Source organism: Stylophora pistillata, unplaced genomic scaffold (assembly GCF_964205215.1).
Source record: "Stylophora pistillata unplaced genomic scaffold, jaStyPist1.2 SCAFFOLD_54, whole genome shotgun sequence".
Lineage (NCBI taxonomy): Eukaryota > Metazoa > Cnidaria > Anthozoa > Scleractinia > Pocilloporidae > Stylophora > Stylophora pistillata.
The window spans coordinates 534,973-554,376 of record NW_028290812.1 but is presented as its reverse complement, the minus strand read 5'-3'; positions in this window follow the sequence as shown (position 1 = coordinate 554,376).

Below are 19,404 nucleotides of genomic sequence, written 5' to 3'. Positions count from 1 at the left end.
ACCTCCTGCAAGTCACGGGAGTCGTGGTGGCACGCCTCCGAGTGAGAGGCTGTGCACTATGAGGCACATGTGCTAAAGAAGGCGGTGAGCCTTGTACTCACGCCTGCCACTTTTACGAAACGCATCACAACGCCTCCAAAATAAAATCCCAGGTGCACTAGACCCAAGGGAACCTCGGCAAGGGACGCACAACTCCTGGAAATCACGGGCCACAAAGTGGCATGCGTGAGAGTGGGAGGCTGTGCAAGAGGAAGGGGTGAGGCTTGTACTCACGCCTCCTACTTCCACGAAACACATCACCACGCGGCCAAAACGGATTTACGGGTGCACAAGATAGTCCCAGGGGAGTTGGAGAGTAGGCGCGCACCTCATGCCAAATCACGGGAGCCGTAGTGGCACGCCTGCCAGTGAGAGGCTGTGCACTGTGAGGCACATGTCCTAAAGACGGCGGTGAGCCTTGTACTCACGCCTGCCACTTCCACGAAACGCATGACAACGCCTCCAAAATGAAATCCCAGGTGCACTAGACCCAGGGGAACCTCGGCAATAGACGCGCAACTCCGGGAAATCACGGGCGACGGAGTGGCATGCGTGAGAGTGGGAGGCTGTGCAAGAGGAAGGGGTGAGGCTTGTACTCACGCCTGCTACTTCCACGAAACACATCACCACGCGGCCAAAACGGATTTACGGGTGCACAAGATAGTCCCAGGGGAGTTGGAGAGTAGGCGCGCACCTCATGCCAAATCACGGGAGCCGTAGTGGCACGCCTGCCAGTGAGAGGCTGTGCACTGTGAGGCACATGTCCTAAAGAAGGCGGTGAGCCTTGTACTCACGCCTGCCACTTCCACGAAACGCATGACAACGCCTCCAAAATGAAATCCCAGGTGCACTAGACCCCGGGGAAGCTCGGCAATAGACGCGCAACTCCGGGAAATCACGGGCGACGGAGTGGCATGCGTGAGAGTGGGAGGCTGTGCAAGAGGAAGGGGTGAGCCTGGTACTCACGCCTGCTACTTCCACGAAACACATCACCACGCGGCCAAAACGGATTCCCGGGTGCACTAGATAGTCCCAGGGGAGTTGGAGAGTAGGCGCGCACCTCCTGCCAGATCACGGGAGCCGTAGTGGCACGCCTGCCAGTGAGAGGCTGTGCACTGTGAGGCACATGTGCTAAAGAAGGCGGTGAGTCTTGTACTGACGCCTGCCACTTTTACGAAACACATCGCCACGCGGCTAAAATGGATTCCCGCGTGCTCTAGACAGTCCCAGGGGAGTTGGGGGATACGTGCGCAACTCCTGCAAGTCACGGGAGGCGTGGTGGCACGCCTCCGAGTGAGAGTCTGTGCACTATGAGGCACACGTGCTAAAGAAGGCGGTGAGCCTTGTACTCACGCCTGCCACTTCCACGAAACGCATGACAACGCCTCCAGAATAAAATCCCAGGTGTACTAGACCCAGGGGAACCTCCGCAATAGACGCGCAACTCCGGGAAATCACGGGCAACGGAGTGGCATGCGTGAGAGTGGGAGGCTGTGCAAGAGGAAGGGGTGAGTCTTGTACTCACGCCTGCTACTTCCACGAAACACATCACCACGCGGCCAAATCGGATTCCCGGGTGCACTAGATAGTCCCAGGGGAGTTGGAGAGTAGGCGCGCACCTCCTGCCAAATCACGGGAGCCGTAGTGGCACGCCTGCAAGTGAGAGGCTGTCCACTGTGAGGCACCTGTCCTAAATAAGGCGGTGAGCCTTGTACTCACGCCTGCCACTTCCACGAAACGCATGACAATGCCTCCAAAATGAAATCCCAGGTGCACTAGACCCAGGGGAACCTCGGCAATAGACGCGCAACTCCGGGAAATCACGGGCGACGGAGTGGCATGCGTGAGAGTGGGAGGCTATGCAAGAGGAAGGGGTGAGCTTTGTACTCACGCCTGCTACTTTCACGAAACACATCACCACGCGGCCAAAACGGATTCCCCGGTGCACTAGATAGTCCCAAGGGAGTTGAAGAGTAGGCGCGCACCTCCTGCCAAATCACGGGAGCAGTAGTGGCACGCCTGCCAGTGAGAGGCTGTGCACTGTGAGGCACATGTGCTAAAGAAGGCGGTGAGTCTTGTACTCACGCCCGCCACTTCCTCGAAACACATCACCACGCGGTAAAAATGGATTCCCGCGTGCACTAGATAGTCCCAGGGGAGTTGGGGGGTAGGCGCGCACCTCCTGCAAGTCACGGGAGTCGTGGTGGCACGCCTCCGAGTGAGAGGCTGTGCACTATGAGGCACATGTCCTAAAGAAGGCGGTGAGCCTTGTACTCACGCCTGCCACTTCCACGAAACGCATGACAACGCCTCCAAAATGAAATCCCAGGTGCACTAGACCCAGGGGAACCTCGGCAATAGACGCGCAACTCTGGGAAATCACGGGCGACGGAGTGGCATGCGTGAGAGTGGGAGGCTGTGCAAGAGGAAGGGGTGAGTCTTGTACTCACGCCTGCTACTTCCACGAAACACATCACCACGCGGCCAAAACGGATTCCCGGGTGCACTAGATAGTCCCAGGGGAGTTGGAGAGTAGGCGCGCACCTCCTGCCAAATCACGGGAGCCGTAGTGGCACGCCTGCCAGTGAGAGGCTGTGCACTGTGAGGCACCTGTCCTAAAGAAGGCGGTGAGCCCTGTACTCACGCCTGCCACTTCCACGAAACGCATGACAACGCCTCCAAAATGAAATCCCAGGTGCACTAGACCCAGGGGAACCTCGGCAATAGACGCGCAACTCCGGGAAATCACGGGCGACGGAGTGGCATGCGTGAGAGTGGGAGGCTGTGCAAGAGGAAGGGATGAGCCTTGTACTCACGCCTGCTACTTTCACGAAACACATCACCACGCGGCCAAAACGGATTCCCGGGTGCACTAGATAGTCCCAAGGGAGTTGAAGAGTAGGCGCGCACCTCCTGCCAAATAACGGGAGCAGTAGTGGTACGCCTGCCAGTGAGAGGCTGTGCACTGTGAGGCACATGTGCTAAAGAAGGCGGTGAGTCTTGTACTCACGCCCGCCACTTCCTCGAAACACATCACCACGCGGTTAAAATGGATTCCCGCGTGCACTAGATAGTCCCAGGGGAGTTGGGGGGTAGGCGTGCACCTCCTGCAAGTCACGGGAGTCGTGGTGGCACGCCTCCGAGTGAGAGGCTGTGCACTATGAGGCACATGTGCTAAAGAAGGCGGTGAGCCTTGTACTCACGCCTGCCACTTTTACGAAACGCATGACAACGCCTCCAAAATAAAATCCCAGGTGCACTAGACCCAAGGGAACCTCGGCAAGGGACGCACAACTCCTGGAAATCACGGGCCACAAAGTGGCATGCGTGAGAGTGGGAGGCTGTGCAAGAGGAAGGGGTGAGGCTTGTACTCACGCCTCCTACTTCCACGAAACACATCACCACGCGGCCAAAACGGATTTACGGGTGCACAAGATAGTCCCAAGGGAGTTGGAGAGTAGGCGCGCACCTCATGCCAAATCACGGGAGCCGTAGTGGCACGCCTGCCAGTGAGAGGCTGTGCACTGTGAGGCACATGTCCTAAAGAAGGCGGTGAGCCTTGTACTCACGCCTGCCACTTCCACGAAACGCATGACAACGCCTCCAAAATGAAATCCCAGGTGCACTAGACCCAGGGGAACCTCGGCAATAGACGCGCAACTCCGGGAAATCACGGGCGACGGAGTAGCATGCGTGAGAGTGGGAGGCTGTGCAAGAGGAAGGGGTGAGGCTTGTACTCACGCCTGCTACTTCCACGAAACACATCACCACGCGGCCAAAACGGATTTACGGGTGCACAAGATAGTCCCAGGGGAGTTGGAGAGTAGGCGCGCACCTCATGCCAAATCACGGGAGCCGTAGTGGCACGCCTGCCAGTGAGAGGCTGTGCACTGTGAGGCACATGTCCTAAAGAAGGCGGTGAGCCTTGTACTCACGCCTGCCACTTCCACGAAACGCATGACAACGCCTCCAAAATGAAATCCCAGGTGCACTAGACCCCGGGGAAGCTCGGCAATAGACGCGCAACTCCGGGAAATCACGGGCGACGGAGTGGCATGCGTGAGAGTGGGAGGCTGTGCAAGAGGAAGGGGTGAGCCTGGTACTCACGCCTGCTACTTCCACGAAACACATCACCACGCGGCCAAAACGGATTCCCGGGTGCACTAGATAGTCCCAGGGGAGTTGGAGAGTAGGCGCGCACCTCCTGCCAGATCACGGGAGCCGTAGTGGCACGCCTGCCAGTGAGAGGCTGTGCACTGTGAGGCACATGTGCTAAAGAAGGCGGTGAGTCTTGTACTGACGCCTGCCACTTTTACGAAACACATCGCCACGCGGCTAAAATGGATTCCCAAGTGCTCTAGACAGTCCCAGGGGAGTTGGGGGATACGTGCGCAACTCCTGCACGTCACGGGAGGCGTGGTGGCACGCCTCCGAGTGAGAGTCTGTGCACTATGAGGCACACGTGCTAAAGAAGGCGGTGAGCCTTGTACTCACGCCTGCCACTTCCACGAAACGCATGACAACGCCTCCAAAATGAAATCCCAGGTGCACTAGACCCAGGGGAACCTCGACAATAGACGCGCAACTCTGGGAAATCACGGGCGACGGAGTGGCATGCGTGAGAGTGGGAGGCTGTGCAAGAGGAAGGGGTGAGTCTTGTACTCACGCCTGCTACTTCCACGAAACACATCACCACGCGGCCAAAACGGATTCCCGGGTGCACTAGATAGTCCCAGGGGAGTTGGAGAGTAGGCGCGCACCTCCTGCCAAATCACGGGAGCCGTAGTGGCACGCCTGCCAGTGAGAGGCTGTGCACTGTGAGGCACCTGTCCTAAAGAAGGCGGTGAGCCCTGTACTCACGCCTGCCACTTCCACGAAACGCATGACAACGCCTCCAAAATGAAATCCCAGGTGCACTAGACCCAGGGGAACCTCGGCAATAGACGCGCAACTCCGGGAAATCACGGGCGACGGAGTGGCATGCGTGAGAGTGGGAGGCTGTGCAAGAGGAAGGGGTGAGCCTGGTACTCACGCCTGCTACTTTCACGAAACACATCACCACGCGGCCAAAACGGATTCCCGGGTGCACTAGATAGTCCCAAGGGAGTTGAAGAGTAGGCGCGCACCTCCTGCCAAATAACGGGAGCAGTAGTGGTACGCCTGCCAGTGAGAGGCTGTGCACTGTGAGGCACATGTGCTAAAGAAGGCGGTGAGTCTTGTACTCACGCCCGCCACTTCCTCGAAACACATCACCACGCGGTTAAAATGGATTCCCGCGTGCACTAGATAGTCCCAGGGGAGTTGGGGGGTAGGCGTGCACCTCCTGCAAGTCACGGGAGTCGTGGTGGCACGCCTCCGAGTGAGAGGCTGTGCACTATGAGGCACATGTGCTAAAGAAGGCGGTGAGCCTTGTACTCACGCCTGCCACTTTTACGAAACGCATCACAACGCCTCCAAAATAAAATCCCAGGTGCACTAGACCCAAGGGAACCTCGGCAAGGGACGCACAACTCCTGGAAATCACGGGCCACAAAGTGGCATGCGTGAGAGTGGGAGGCTGTGCAAGAGGAAGGGGTGAGGCTTGTACTCACGCCTCCTACTTCCACGAAACACATCACCACGCGGCCAAAACGGATTTACGGGTGCACAAGATAGTCCCAGGGGAGTTGGAGAGTAGGCGCGCACCTCATGCCAAATCACGGGAGCCGTAGTGGCACGCCTGCCAGTGAGAGGCTGTGCACTGTGAGGCACATGTCCTAAAGACGGCGGTGAGCCTTGTACTCACGCCTGCCACTTCCACGAAACGCATGACAACGCCTCCAAAATGAAATCCCAGGTGCACTAGACCCAGGGGAACCTCGGCAATAGACGCGCAACTCCGGGAAATCACGGGCGACGGAGTGGCATGCGTGAGAGTGGGAGGCTGTGCAAGAGGAAGGGGTGAGGCTTGTACTCACGCCTGCTACTTCCACGAAACACATCACCACGCGGCCAAAACGGATTTACGGGTGCACAAGATAGTCCCAGGGGAGTTGGAGAGTAGGCGCGCACCTCATGCCAAATCACGGGAGCCGTAGTGGCACGCCTGCCAGTGAGAGGCTGTGCACTGTGAGGCACATGTCCTAAAGAAGGCGGTGAGCCTTGTACTCACGCCTGCCACTTCCACGAAACGCATGACAACGCCTCCAAAATGAAATCCCAGGTGCACTAGACCCCGGGGAAGCTCGGCAATAGACGCGCAACTCCGGGAAATCACGGGCGACGGAGTGGCATGCGTGAGAGTGGGAGGCTGTGCAAGAGGAAGGGGTGAGCCTGGTACTCACGCCTGCTACTTCCACGAAACACATCACCACGCGGCCAAAACGGATTCCCGGGTGCACTAGATAGTCCCAGGGGAGTTGGAGAGTAGGCGCGCACCTCCTGCCAGATCACGGGAGCCGTAGTGGCACGCCTGCCAGTGAGAGGCTGTGCACTGTGAGGCACATGTGCTAAAGAAGGCGGTGAGTCTTGTACTGACGCCTGCCACTTTTACGAAACACATCGCCACGCGGCTAAAATGGATTCCCGCGTGCTCTAGACAGTCCCAGGGGAGTTGGGGGATACGTGCGCAACTCCTGCAAGTCACGGGAGGCGTGGTGGCACGCCTCCGAGTGAGAGTCTGTGCACTATGAGGCACACGTGCTAAAGAAGGCGGTGAGCCTTGTACTCACGCCTGCCACTTCCACGAAACGCATGACAACGCCTCCAGAATAAAATCCCAGGTGTACTAGACCCAGGGGAACCTCCGCAATAGACGCGCAACTCCGGGAAATCACGGGCAACGGAGTGGCATGCGTGAGAGTGGGAGGCTGTGCAAGAGGAAGGGGTGAGTCTTGTACTCACGCCTGCTACTTCCACGAAACACATCACCACGCGGCCAAATCGGATTCCCGGGTGCACTAGATAGTCCCAGGGGAGTTGGAGAGTAGGCGCGCACCTCCTGCCAAATCACGGGAGCCGTAGTGGCACGCCTGCAAGTGAGAGGCTGTCCACTGTGAGGCACCTGTCCTAAATAAGGCGGTGAGCCTTGTACTCACGCCTGCCACTTCCACGAAACGCATGACAATGCCTCCAAAATGAAATCCCAGGTGCACTAGACCCAGGGGAACCTCGGCAATAGACGCGCAACTCCGGGAAATCACGGGCGACGGAGTGGCATGCGTGAGAGTGGGAGGCTATGCAAGAGGAAGGGGTGAGCTTTGTACTCACGCCTGCTACTTTCACGAAACACATCACCACGCGGCCAAAACGGATTCCCCGGTGCACTAGATAGTCCCAAGGGAGTTGAAGAGTAGGCGCGCACCTCCTGCCAAATCACGGGAGCAGTAGTGGCACGCCTGCCAGTGAGAGGCTGTGCACTGTGAGGCACATGTGCTAAAGAAGGCGGTGAGTCTTGTACTCACGCCCGCCACTTCCTCGAAACACATCACCACGCGGTAAAAATGGATTCCCGCGTGCACTAGATAGTCCCAGGGGAGTTGGGGGGTAGGCGCGCACCTCCTGCAAGTCACGGGAGTCGTGGTGGCACGCCTCCGAGTGAGAGGCTGTGCACTATGAGGCACATGTCCTAAAGAAGGCGGTGAGCCTTGTACTCACGCCTGCCACTTCCACGAAACGCATGACAACGCCTCCAAAATGAAATCCCAGGTGCACTAGACCCAGGGGAACCTCGGCAATAGACGCGCAACTCTGGGAAATCACGGGCGACGGAGTGGCATGCGTGAGAGTGGGAGGCTGTGCAAGAGGAAGGGGTGAGTCTTGTACTCACGCCTGCTACTTCCACGAAACACATCACCACGCGGCCAAAACGGATTCCCGGGTGCACTAGATAGTCCCAGGGGAGTTGGAGAGTAGGCGCGCACCTCCTGCCAAATCACGGGAGCCGTAGTGGCACGCCTGCCAGTGAGAGGCTGTGCACTGTGAGGCACCTGTCCTAAAGAAGGCGGTGAGCCCTGTACTCACGCCTGCCACTTCCACGAAACGCATGACAACGCCTCCAAAATGAAATCCCAGGTGCACTAGACCCAGGGGAACCTCGGCAATAGACGCGCAACTCCGGGAAATCACGGGCGACGGAGTGGCATGCGTGAGAGTGGGAGGCTGTGCAAGAGGAAGGGATGAGCCTTGTACTCACGCCTGCTACTTTCACGAAACACATCACCACGCGGCCAAAACGGATTCCCGGGTGCACTAGATAGTCCCAAGGGAGTTGAAGAGTAGGCGCGCACCTCCTGCCAAATAACGGGAGCAGTAGTGGTACGCCTGCCAGTGAGAGGCTGTGCACTGTGAGGCACATGTGCTAAAGAAGGCGGTGAGTCTTGTACTCACGCCCGCCACTTCCTCGAAACACATCACCACGCGGTTAAAATGGATTCCCGCGTGCACTAGATAGTCCCAGGGGAGTTGGGGGGTAGGCGTGCACCTCCTGCAAGTCACGGGAGTCGTGGTGGCACGCCTCCGAGTGAGAGGCTGTGCACTATGAGGCACATGTGCTAAAGAAGGCGGTGAGCCTTGTACTCACGCCTGCCACTTTTACGAAACGCATGACAACGCCTCCAAAATAAAATCCCAGGTGCACTAGACCCAAGGGAACCTCGGCAAGGGACGCACAACTCCTGGAAATCACGGGCCACAAAGTGGCATGCGTGAGAGTGGGAGGCTGTGCAAGAGGAAGGGGTGAGGCTTGTACTCACGCCTCCTACTTCCACGAAACACATCACCACGCGGCCAAAACGGATTTACGGGTGCACAAGATAGTCCCAAGGGAGTTGGAGAGTAGGCGCGCACCTCATGCCAAATCACGGGAGCCGTAGTGGCACGCCTGCCAGTGAGAGGCTGTGCACTGTGAGGCACATGTCCTAAAGAAGGCGGTGAGCCTTGTACTCACGCCTGCCACTTCCACGAAACGCATGACAACGCCTCCAAAATGAAATCCCAGGTGCACTAGACCCAGGGGAACCTCGGCAATAGACGCGCAACTCCGGGAAATCACGGGCGACGGAGTAGCATGCGTGAGAGTGGGAGGCTGTGCAAGAGGAAGGGGTGAGGCTTGTACTCACGCCTGCTACTTCCACGAAACACATCACCACGCGGCCAAAACGGATTTACGGGTGCACAAGATAGTCCCAGGGGAGTTGGAGAGTAGGCGCGCACCTCATGCCAAATCACGGGAGCCGTAGTGGCACGCCTGCCAGTGAGAGGCTGTGCACTGTGAGGCACATGTCCTAAAGAAGGCGGTGAGCCTTGTACTCACGCCTGCCACTTCCACGAAACGCATGACAACGCCTCCAAAATGAAATCCCAGGTGCACTAGACCCCGGGGAAGCTCGGCAATAGACGCGCAACTCCGGGAAATCACGGGCGACGGAGTGGCATGCGTGAGAGTGGGAGGCTGTGCAAGAGGAAGGGGTGAGCCTGGTACTCACGCCTGCTACTTCCACGAAACACATCACCACGCGGCCAAAACGGATTCCCGGGTGCACTAGATAGTCCCAGGGGAGTTGGAGAGTAGGCGCGCACCTCCTGCCAGATCACGGGAGCCGTAGTGGCACGCCTGCCAGTGAGAGGCTGTGCACTGTGAGGCACATGTGCTAAAGAAGGCGGTGAGTCTTGTACTGACGCCTGCCACTTTTACGAAACACATCGCCACGCGGCTAAAATGGATTCCCAAGTGCTCTAGACAGTCCCAGGGGAGTTGGGGGATACGTGCGCAACTCCTGCACGTCACGGGAGGCGTGGTGGCACGCCTCCGAGTGAGAGTCTGTGCACTATGAGGCACACGTGCTAAAGAAGGCGGTGAGCCTTGTACTCACGCCTGCCACTTCCACGAAACGCATGACAACGCCTCCAAAATGAAATCCCAGGTGCACTAGACCCAGGGGAACCTCGACAATAGACGCGCAACTCTGGGAAATCACGGGCGACGGAGTGGCATGCGTGAGAGTGGGAGGCTGTGCAAGAGGAAGGGGTGAGTCTTGTACTCACGCCTGCTACTTCCACGAAACACATCACCACGCGGCCAAAACGGATTCCCGGGTGCACTAGATAGTCCCAGGGGAGTTGGAGAGTAGGCGCGCACCTCCTGCCAAATCACGGGAGCCGTAGTGGCACGCCTGCCAGTGAGAGGCTGTGCACTGTGAGGCACCTGTCCTAAAGAAGGCGGTGAGCCCTGTACTCACGCCTGCCACTTCCACGAAACGCATGACAACGCCTCCAAAATGAAATCCCAGGTGCACTAGACCCAGGGGAACCTCGGCAATAGACGCGCAACTCCGGGAAATCACGGGCGACGGAGTGGCATGCGTGAGAGTGGGAGGCTGTGCAAGAGGAAGGGGTGAGCCTGGTACTCACGCCTGCTACTTTCACGAAACACATCACCACGCGGCCAAAACGGATTCCCGGGTGCACTAGATAGTCCCAAGGGAGTTGAAGAGTAGGCGCGCACCTCCTGCCAAATAACGGGAGCAGTAGTGGTACGCCTGCCAGTGAGAGGCTGTGCACTGTGAGGCACATGTGCTAAAGAAGGCGGTGAGTCTTGTACTCACGCCCGCCACTTCCTCGAAACACATCACCACGCGGTTAAAATGGATTCCCGCGTGCACTAGATAGTCCCAGGGGAGTTGGGGGGTAGGCGTGCACCTCCTGCAAGTCACGGGAGTCGTGGTGGCACGCCTCCGAGTGAGAGGCTGTGCACTATGAGGCACATGTGCTAAAGAAGGCGGTGAGCCTTGTACTCACGCCTGCCACTTTTACGAAACGCATCACAACGCCTCCAAAATAAAATCCCAGGTGCACTAGACCCAAGGGAACCTCGGCAAGGGACGCACAACTCCTGGAAATCACGGGCCACAAAGTGGCATGCGTGAGAGTGGGAGGCTGTGCAAGAGGAAGGGGTGAGGCTTGTACTCACGCCTCCTACTTCCACGAAACACATCACCACGCGGCCAAAACGGATTTACGGGTGCACAAGATAGTCCCAGGGGAGTTGGAGAGTAGGCGCGCACCTCATGCCAAATCACGGGAGCCGTAGTGGCACGCCTGCCAGTGAGAGGCTGTGCACTGTGAGGCACATGTCCTAAAGACGGCGGTGAGCCTTGTACTCACGCCTGCCACTTCCACGAAACGCATGACAACGCCTCCAAAATGAAATCCCAGGTGCACTAGACCCAGGGGAACCTCGGCAATAGACGCGCAACTCCGGGAAATCACGGGCGACGGAGTGGCATGCGTGAGAGTGGGAGGCTGTGCAAGAGGAAGGGGTGAGGCTTGTACTCACGCCTGCTACTTCCACGAAACACATCACCACGCGGCCAAAACGGATTTACGGGTGCACAAGATAGTCCCAGGGGAGTTGGAGAGTAGGCGCGCACCTCATGCCAAATCACGGGAGCCGTAGTGGCACGCCTGCCAGTGAGAGGCTGTGCACTGTGAGGCACATGTCCTAAAGAAGGCGGTGAGCCTTGTACTCACGCCTGCCACTTCCACGAAACGCATGACAACGCCTCCAAAATGAAATCCCAGGTGCACTAGACCCCGGGGAAGCTCGGCAATAGACGCGCAACTCCGGGAAATCACGGGCGACGGAGTGGCATGCGTGAGAGTGGGAGGCTGTGCAAGAGGAAGGGGTGAGCCTGGTACTCACGCCTGCTACTTCCACGAAACACATCACCACGCGGCCAAAACGGATTCCCGGGTGCACTAGATAGTCCCAGGGGAGTTGGAGAGTAGGCGCGCACCTCCTGCCAGATCACGGGAGCCGTAGTGGCACGCCTGCCAGTGAGAGGCTGTGCACTGTGAGGCACATGTGCTAAAGAAGGCGGTGAGTCTTGTACTGACGCCTGCCACTTTTACGAAACACATCGCCACGCGGCTAAAATGGATTCCCGCGTGCTCTAGACAGTCCCAGGGGAGTTGGGGGATACGTGCGCAACTCCTGCAAGTCACGGGAGGCGTGGTGGCACGCCTCCGAGTGAGAGTCTGTGCACTATGAGGCACACGTGCTAAAGAAGGCGGTGAGCCTTGTACTCACGCCTGCCACTTCCACGAAACGCATGACAACGCCTCCAGAATAAAATCCCAGGTGTACTAGACCCAGGGGAACCTCCGCAATAGACGCGCAACTCCGGGAAATCACGGGCAACGGAGTGGCATGCGTGAGAGTGGGAGGCTGTGCAAGAGGAAGGGGTGAGTCTTGTACTCACGCCTGCTACTTCCACGAAACACATCACCACGCGGCCAAATCGGATTCCCGGGTGCACTAGATAGTCCCAGGGGAGTTGGAGAGTAGGCGCGCACCTCCTGCCAAATCACGGGAGCCGTAGTGGCACGCCTGCAAGTGAGAGGCTGTCCACTGTGAGGCACCTGTCCTAAATAAGGCGGTGAGCCTTGTACTCACGCCTGCCACTTCCACGAAACGCATGACAATGCCTCCAAAATGAAATCCCAGGTGCACTAGACCCAGGGGAACCTCGGCAATAGACGCGCAACTCCGGGAAATCACGGGCGACGGAGTGGCATGCGTGAGAGTGGGAGGCTATGCAAGAGGAAGGGGTGAGCTTTGTACTCACGCCTGCTACTTTCACGAAACACATCACCACGCGGCCAAAACGGATTCCCCGGTGCACTAGATAGTCCCAAGGGAGTTGAAGAGTAGGCGCGCACCTCCTGCCAAATCACGGGAGCAGTAGTGGCACGCCTGCCAGTGAGAGGCTGTGCACTGTGAGGCACATGTGCTAAAGAAGGCGGTGAGTCTTGTACTCACGCCCGCCACTTCCTCGAAACACATCACCACGCGGTAAAAATGGATTCCCGCGTGCACTAGATAGTCCCAGGGGAGTTGGGGGGTAGGCGCGCACCTCCTGCAAGTCACGGGAGTCGTGGTGGCACGCCTCCGAGTGAGAGGCTGTGCACTATGAGGCACATGTCCTAAAGAAGGCGGTGAGCCTTGTACTCACGCCTGCCACTTCCACGAAACGCATGACAACGCCTCCAAAATGAAATCCCAGGTGCACTAGACCCAGGGGAACCTCGGCAATAGACGCGCAACTCTGGGAAATCACGGGCGACGGAGTGGCATGCGTGAGAGTGGGAGGCTGTGCAAGAGGAAGGGGTGAGTCTTGTACTCACGCCTGCTACTTCCACGAAACACATCACCACGCGGCCAAAACGGATTCCCGGGTGCACTAGATAGTCCCAGGGGAGTTGGAGAGTAGGCGCGCACCTCCTGCCAAATCACGGGAGCCGTAGTGGCACGCCTGCCAGTGAGAGGCTGTGCACTGTGAGGCACCTGTCCTAAAGAAGGCGGTGAGCCCTGTACTCACGCCTGCCACTTCCACGAAACGCATGACAACGCCTCCAAAATGAAATCCCAGGTGCACTAGACCCAGGGGAACCTCGGCAATAGACGCGCAACTCCGGGAAATCACGGGCGACGGAGTGGCATGCGTGAGAGTGGGAGGCTGTGCAAGAGGAAGGGATGAGCCTTGTACTCACGCCTGCTACTTTCACGAAACACATCACCACGCGGCCAAAACGGATTCCCGGGTGCACTAGATAGTCCCAAGGGAGTTGAAGAGTAGGCGCGCACCTCCTGCCAAATAACGGGAGCAGTAGTGGTACGCCTGCCAGTGAGAGGCTGTGCACTGTGAGGCACATGTGCTAAAGAAGGCGGTGAGTCTTGTACTCACGCCCGCCACTTCCTCGAAACACATCACCACGCGGTTAAAATGGATTCCCGCGTGCACTAGATAGTCCCAGGGGAGTTGGGGGGTAGGCGTGCACCTCCTGCAAGTCACGGGAGTCGTGGTGGCACGCCTCCGAGTGAGAGGCTGTGCACTATGAGGCACATGTGCTAAAGAAGGCGGTGAGCCTTGTACTCACGCCTGCCACTTTTACGAAACGCATGACAACGCCTCCAAAATAAAATCCCAGGTGCACTAGACCCAAGGGAACCTCGGCAAGGGACGCACAACTCCTGGAAATCACGGGCCACAAAGTGGCATGCGTGAGAGTGGGAGGCTGTGCAAGAGGAAGGGGTGAGGCTTGTACTCACGCCTCCTACTTCCACGAAACACATCACCACGCGGCCAAAACGGATTTACGGGTGCACAAGATAGTCCCAAGGGAGTTGGAGAGTAGGCGCGCACCTCATGCCAAATCACGGGAGCCGTAGTGGCACGCCTGCCAGTGAGAGGCTGTGCACTGTGAGGCACATGTCCTAAAGAAGGCGGTGAGCCTTGTACTCACGCCTGCCACTTCCACGAAACGCATGACAACGCCTCCAAAATGAAATCCCAGGTGCACTAGACCCAGGGGAACCTCGGCAATAGACGCGCAACTCCGGGAAATCACGGGCGACGGAGTAGCATGCGTGAGAGTGGGAGGCTGTGCAAGAGGAAGGGGTGAGGCTTGTACTCACGCCTGCTACTTCCACGAAACACATCACCACGCGGCCAAAACGGATTTACGGGTGCACAAGATAGTCCCAGGGGAGTTGGAGAGTAGGCGCGCACCTCATGCCAAATCACGGGAGCCGTAGTGGCACGCCTGCCAGTGAGAGGCTGTGCACTGTGAGGCACATGTCCTAAAGAAGGCGGTGAGCCTTGTACTCACGCCTGCCACTTCCACGAAACGCATGACAACGCCTCCAAAATGAAATCCCAGGTGCACTAGACCCCGGGGAAGCTCGGCAATAGACGCGCAACTCCGGGAAATCACGGGCGACGGAGTGGCATGCGTGAGAGTGGGAGGCTGTGCAAGAGGAAGGGGTGAGCCTGGTACTCACGCCTGCTACTTCCACGAAACACATCACCACGCGGCCAAAACGGATTCCCGGGTGCACTAGATAGTCCCAGGGGAGTTGGAGAGTAGGCGCGCACCTCCTGCCAGATCACGGGAGCCGTAGTGGCACGCCTGCCAGTGAGAGGCTGTGCACTGTGAGGCACATGTGCTAAAGAAGGCGGTGAGTCTTGTACTGACGCCTGCCACTTTTACGAAACACATCGCCACGCGGCTAAAATGGATTCCCAAGTGCTCTAGACAGTCCCAGGGGAGTTGGGGGATACGTGCGCAACTCCTGCACGTCACGGGAGGCGTGGTGGCACGCCTCCGAGTGAGAGTCTGTGCACTATGAGGCACACGTGCTAAAGAAGGCGGTGAGCCTTGTACTCACGCCTGCCACTTCCACGAAACGCATGACAACGCCTCCAAAATGAAATCCCAGGTGCACTAGACCCAGGGGAACCTCGACAATAGACGCGCAACTCTGGGAAATCACGGGCGACGGAGTGGCATGCGTGAGAGTGGGAGGCTGTGCAAGAGGAAGGGGTGAGTCTTGTACTCACGCCTGCTACTTCCACGAAACACATCACCACGCGGCCAAAACGGATTCCCGGGTGCACTAGATAGTCCCAGGGGAGTTGGAGAGTAGGCGCGCACCTCCTGCCAAATCACGGGAGCCGTAGTGGCACGCCTGCCAGTGAGAGGCTGTGCACTGTGAGGCACCTGTCCTAAAGAAGGCGGTGAGCCCTGTACTCACGCCTGCCACTTCCACGAAACGCATGACAACGCCTCCAAAATGAAATCCCAGGTGCACTAGACCCAGGGGAACCTCGGCAATAGACGCGCAACTCCGGGAAATCACGGGCGACGGAGTGGCATGCGTGAGAGTGGGAGGCTGTGCAAGAGGAAGGGGTGAGCCTGGTACTCACGCCTGCTACTTTCACGAAACACATCACCACGCGGCCAAAACGGATTCCCGGGTGCACTAGATAGTCCCAAGGGAGTTGAAGAGTAGGCGCGCACCTCCTGCCAAATAACGGGAGCAGTAGTGGTACGCCTGCCAGTGAGAGGCTGTGCACTGTGAGGCACATGTGCTAAAGAAGGCGGTGAGTCTTGTACTCACGCCCGCCACTTCCTCGAAACACATCACCACGCGGTTAAAATGGATTCCCGCGTGCACTAGATAGTCCCAGGGGAGTTGGGGGGTAGGCGTGCACCTCCTGCAAGTCACGGGAGTCGTGGTGGCACGCCTCCGAGTGAGAGGCTGTGCACTATGAGGCACATGTGCTAAAGAAGGCGGTGAGCCTTGTACTCACGCCTGCCACTTTTACGAAACGCATCACAACGCCTCCAAAATAAAATCCCAGGTGCACTAGACCCAAGGGAACCTCGGCAAGGGACGCACAACTCCTGGAAATCACGGGCCACAAAGTGGCATGCGTGAGAGTGGGAGGCTGTGCAAGAGGAAGGGGTGAGGCTTGTACTCACGCCTCCTACTTCCACGAAACACATCACCACGCGGCCAAAACGGATTTACGGGTGCACAAGATAGTCCCAGGGGAGTTGGAGAGTAGGCGCGCACCTCATGCCAAATCACGGGAGCCGTAGTGGCACGCCTGCCAGTGAGAGGCTGTGCACTGTGAGGCACATGTCCTAAAGACGGCGGTGAGCCTTGTACTCACGCCTGCCACTTCCACGAAACGCATGACAACGCCTCCAAAATGAAATCCCAGGTGCACTAGACCCAGGGGAACCTCGGCAATAGACGCGCAACTCCGGGAAATCACGGGCGACGGAGTGGCATGCGTGAGAGTGGGAGGCTGTGCAAGAGGAAGGGGTGAGGCTTGTACTCACGCCTGCTACTTCCACGAAACACATCACCACGCGGCCAAAACGGATTTACGGGTGCACAAGATAGTCCCAGGGGAGTTGGAGAGTAGGCGCGCACCTCATGCCAAATCACGGGAGCCGTAGTGGCACGCCTGCCAGTGAGAGGCTGTGCACTGTGAGGCACATGTCCTAAAGAAGGCGGTGAGCCTTGTACTCACGCCTGCCACTTCCACGAAACGCATGACAACGCCTCCAAAATGAAATCCCAGGTGCACTAGACCCCGGGGAAGCTCGGCAATAGACGCGCAACTCCGGGAAATCACGGGCGACGGAGTGGCATGCGTGAGAGTGGGAGGCTGTGCAAGAGGAAGGGGTGAGCCTGGTACTCACGCCTGCTACTTCCACGAAACACATCACCACGCGGCCAAAACGGATTCCCGGGTGCACTAGATAGTCCCAGGGGAGTTGGAGAGTAGGCGCGCACCTCCTGCCAGATCACGGGAGCCGTAGTGGCACGCCTGCCAGTGAGAGGCTGTGCACTGTGAGGCACATGTGCTAAAGAAGGCGGTGAGTCTTGTACTGACGCCTGCCACTTTTACGAAACACATCGCCACGCGGCTAAAATGGATTCCCGCGTGCTCTAGACAGTCCCAGGGGAGTTGGGGGATACGTGCGCAACTCCTGCAAGTCACGGGAGGCGTGGTGGCACGCCTCCGAGTGAGAGTCTGTGCACTATGAGGCACACGTGCTAAAGAAGGCGGTGAGCCTTGTACTCACGCCTGCCACTTCCACGAAACGCATGACAACGCCTCCAGAATAAAATCCCAGGTGTACTAGACCCAGGGGAACCTCCGCAATAGACGCGCAACTCCGGGAAATCACGGGCAACGGAGTGGCATGCGTGAGAGTGGGAGGCTGTGCAAGAGGAAGGGGTGAGTCTTGTACTCACGCCTGCTACTTCCACGAAACACATCACCACGCGGCCAAATCGGATTCCCGGGTGCACTAGATAGTCCCAGGGGAGTTGGAGAGTAGGCGCGCACCTCCTGCCAAATCACGGGAGCCGTAGTGGCACGCCTGCAAGTGAGAGGCTGTCCACTGTGAGGCACCTGTCCTAAATAAGGCGGTGAGCCTTGTACTCACGCCTGCCACTTCCACGAAACGCATGACAATGCCTCCAAAATGAAATCCCAGGTGCACTAGACCCAGGGGAACCTCGGCAATAGACGCGCAACTCCGGGAAATCACGGGCGACGGAGTGGCATGCGGGAGAGTGGGAGGCTATGCAAGAGGAAGGGGTGAGCTTTGTACTCACGCCTGCTACTTTCACGAAACACATCACCACGCGGCCAAAACGGATTCCCCGGTGCACTAGATAGTCCCAAGGGAGTTGAAGAGTAGGCGCGCACCTCCTGCCAAATCACGGGAGCAGTAGTGGCACGCCTGCCAGTGAGAGGCTGTGCACTGTGAGGCACATGTGCTAAAGAAGGCGGTGAGTCTTGTACTCACGCCCGCCACTTCCTCGAAACACATCACCACGCGGTAAAAATGGATTCCCGCGTGCACTAGATAGTCCCAGGGGAGTTGGGGGGTAGGCGCGCACCTCCTGCAAGTCACGGGAGTCGTGGTGGCACGCCTCCGAGTGAGAGGCTGTGCACTATGAGGCACATGTCCTAAAGAAGGCGGTGAGCCTTGTACTCACGCCTGCCACTTCCACGAAACGCATGACAACGCCTCCAAAATGAAATCCCAGGTGCACTAGACCCAGGGGAACCTCGGCAATAGACGCGCAACTCTGGGAAATCACGGGCGACGGAGTGGCATGCGTGAGAGTGGGAGGCTGTGCAAGAGGAAGGGGTGAGTCTTGTACTCACGCCTGCTACTTCCACGAAACACATCACCACGCGGCCAAAACGGATTCCCGGGTGCACTAGATAGTCCCAGGGGAGTTGGAGAGTAGGCGCGCACCTCCTGCCAAATCACGGGAGCCGTAGTGGCACGCCTGCCAGTGAGAGGCTGTGCACTGTGAGGCACCTGTCCTAAAGAAGGCGGTGAGCCCTGTACTCACGCCTGCCACTTCCACGAAACGCATGACAACGCCTCCAAAATGAAATCCCAGGTGCACTAGACCCAGGGGAACCTCGGCAATAGACGCGCAACTCCGGGAAATCACGGGCGACGGAGTGGCATGCGTGAGAGTGGGAGGCTGTGCAAGAGGAAGGGGTGAGCCTTGTACTCACGCCTGCTACTTTCACGAAACACATCACCACGCGGCCAAAACGGATTCCCGGGTGCACTAGATAGTCCCAAGGGAGTTGAAGAGTAGGCGCGCACCTCCTGCCAAATAACGGGAGCAGTAGTGGTACGCCTGCCAGTGAGAGGCTGTGCACTGTGAGGCACATGTGCTAAAGAAGGCGGTGAGTCTTGTACTCACGCCCGCCACTTCCTCGAAACACATCACCACGCGGTTAAAATGGATTCCCGCGTGCACTAGATAGTCCCAGGGGAGTTGGGGGGTAGGCGTGCACCTCCTGCAAGTCACGGGAGTCGTGGTGGCACGCCTCCGAGTGAGAGGCTGTGCACTATGAGGCACATGTGCTAAAGAAGGCGGTGAGCCTTGTACTCACGCCTGCCACTTTTACGAAACGCATGACAACGCCTCCAAAATAAAATCCCAGGTGCACTAGACCCAAGGGAACCTCGGCAAGGGACGCACAA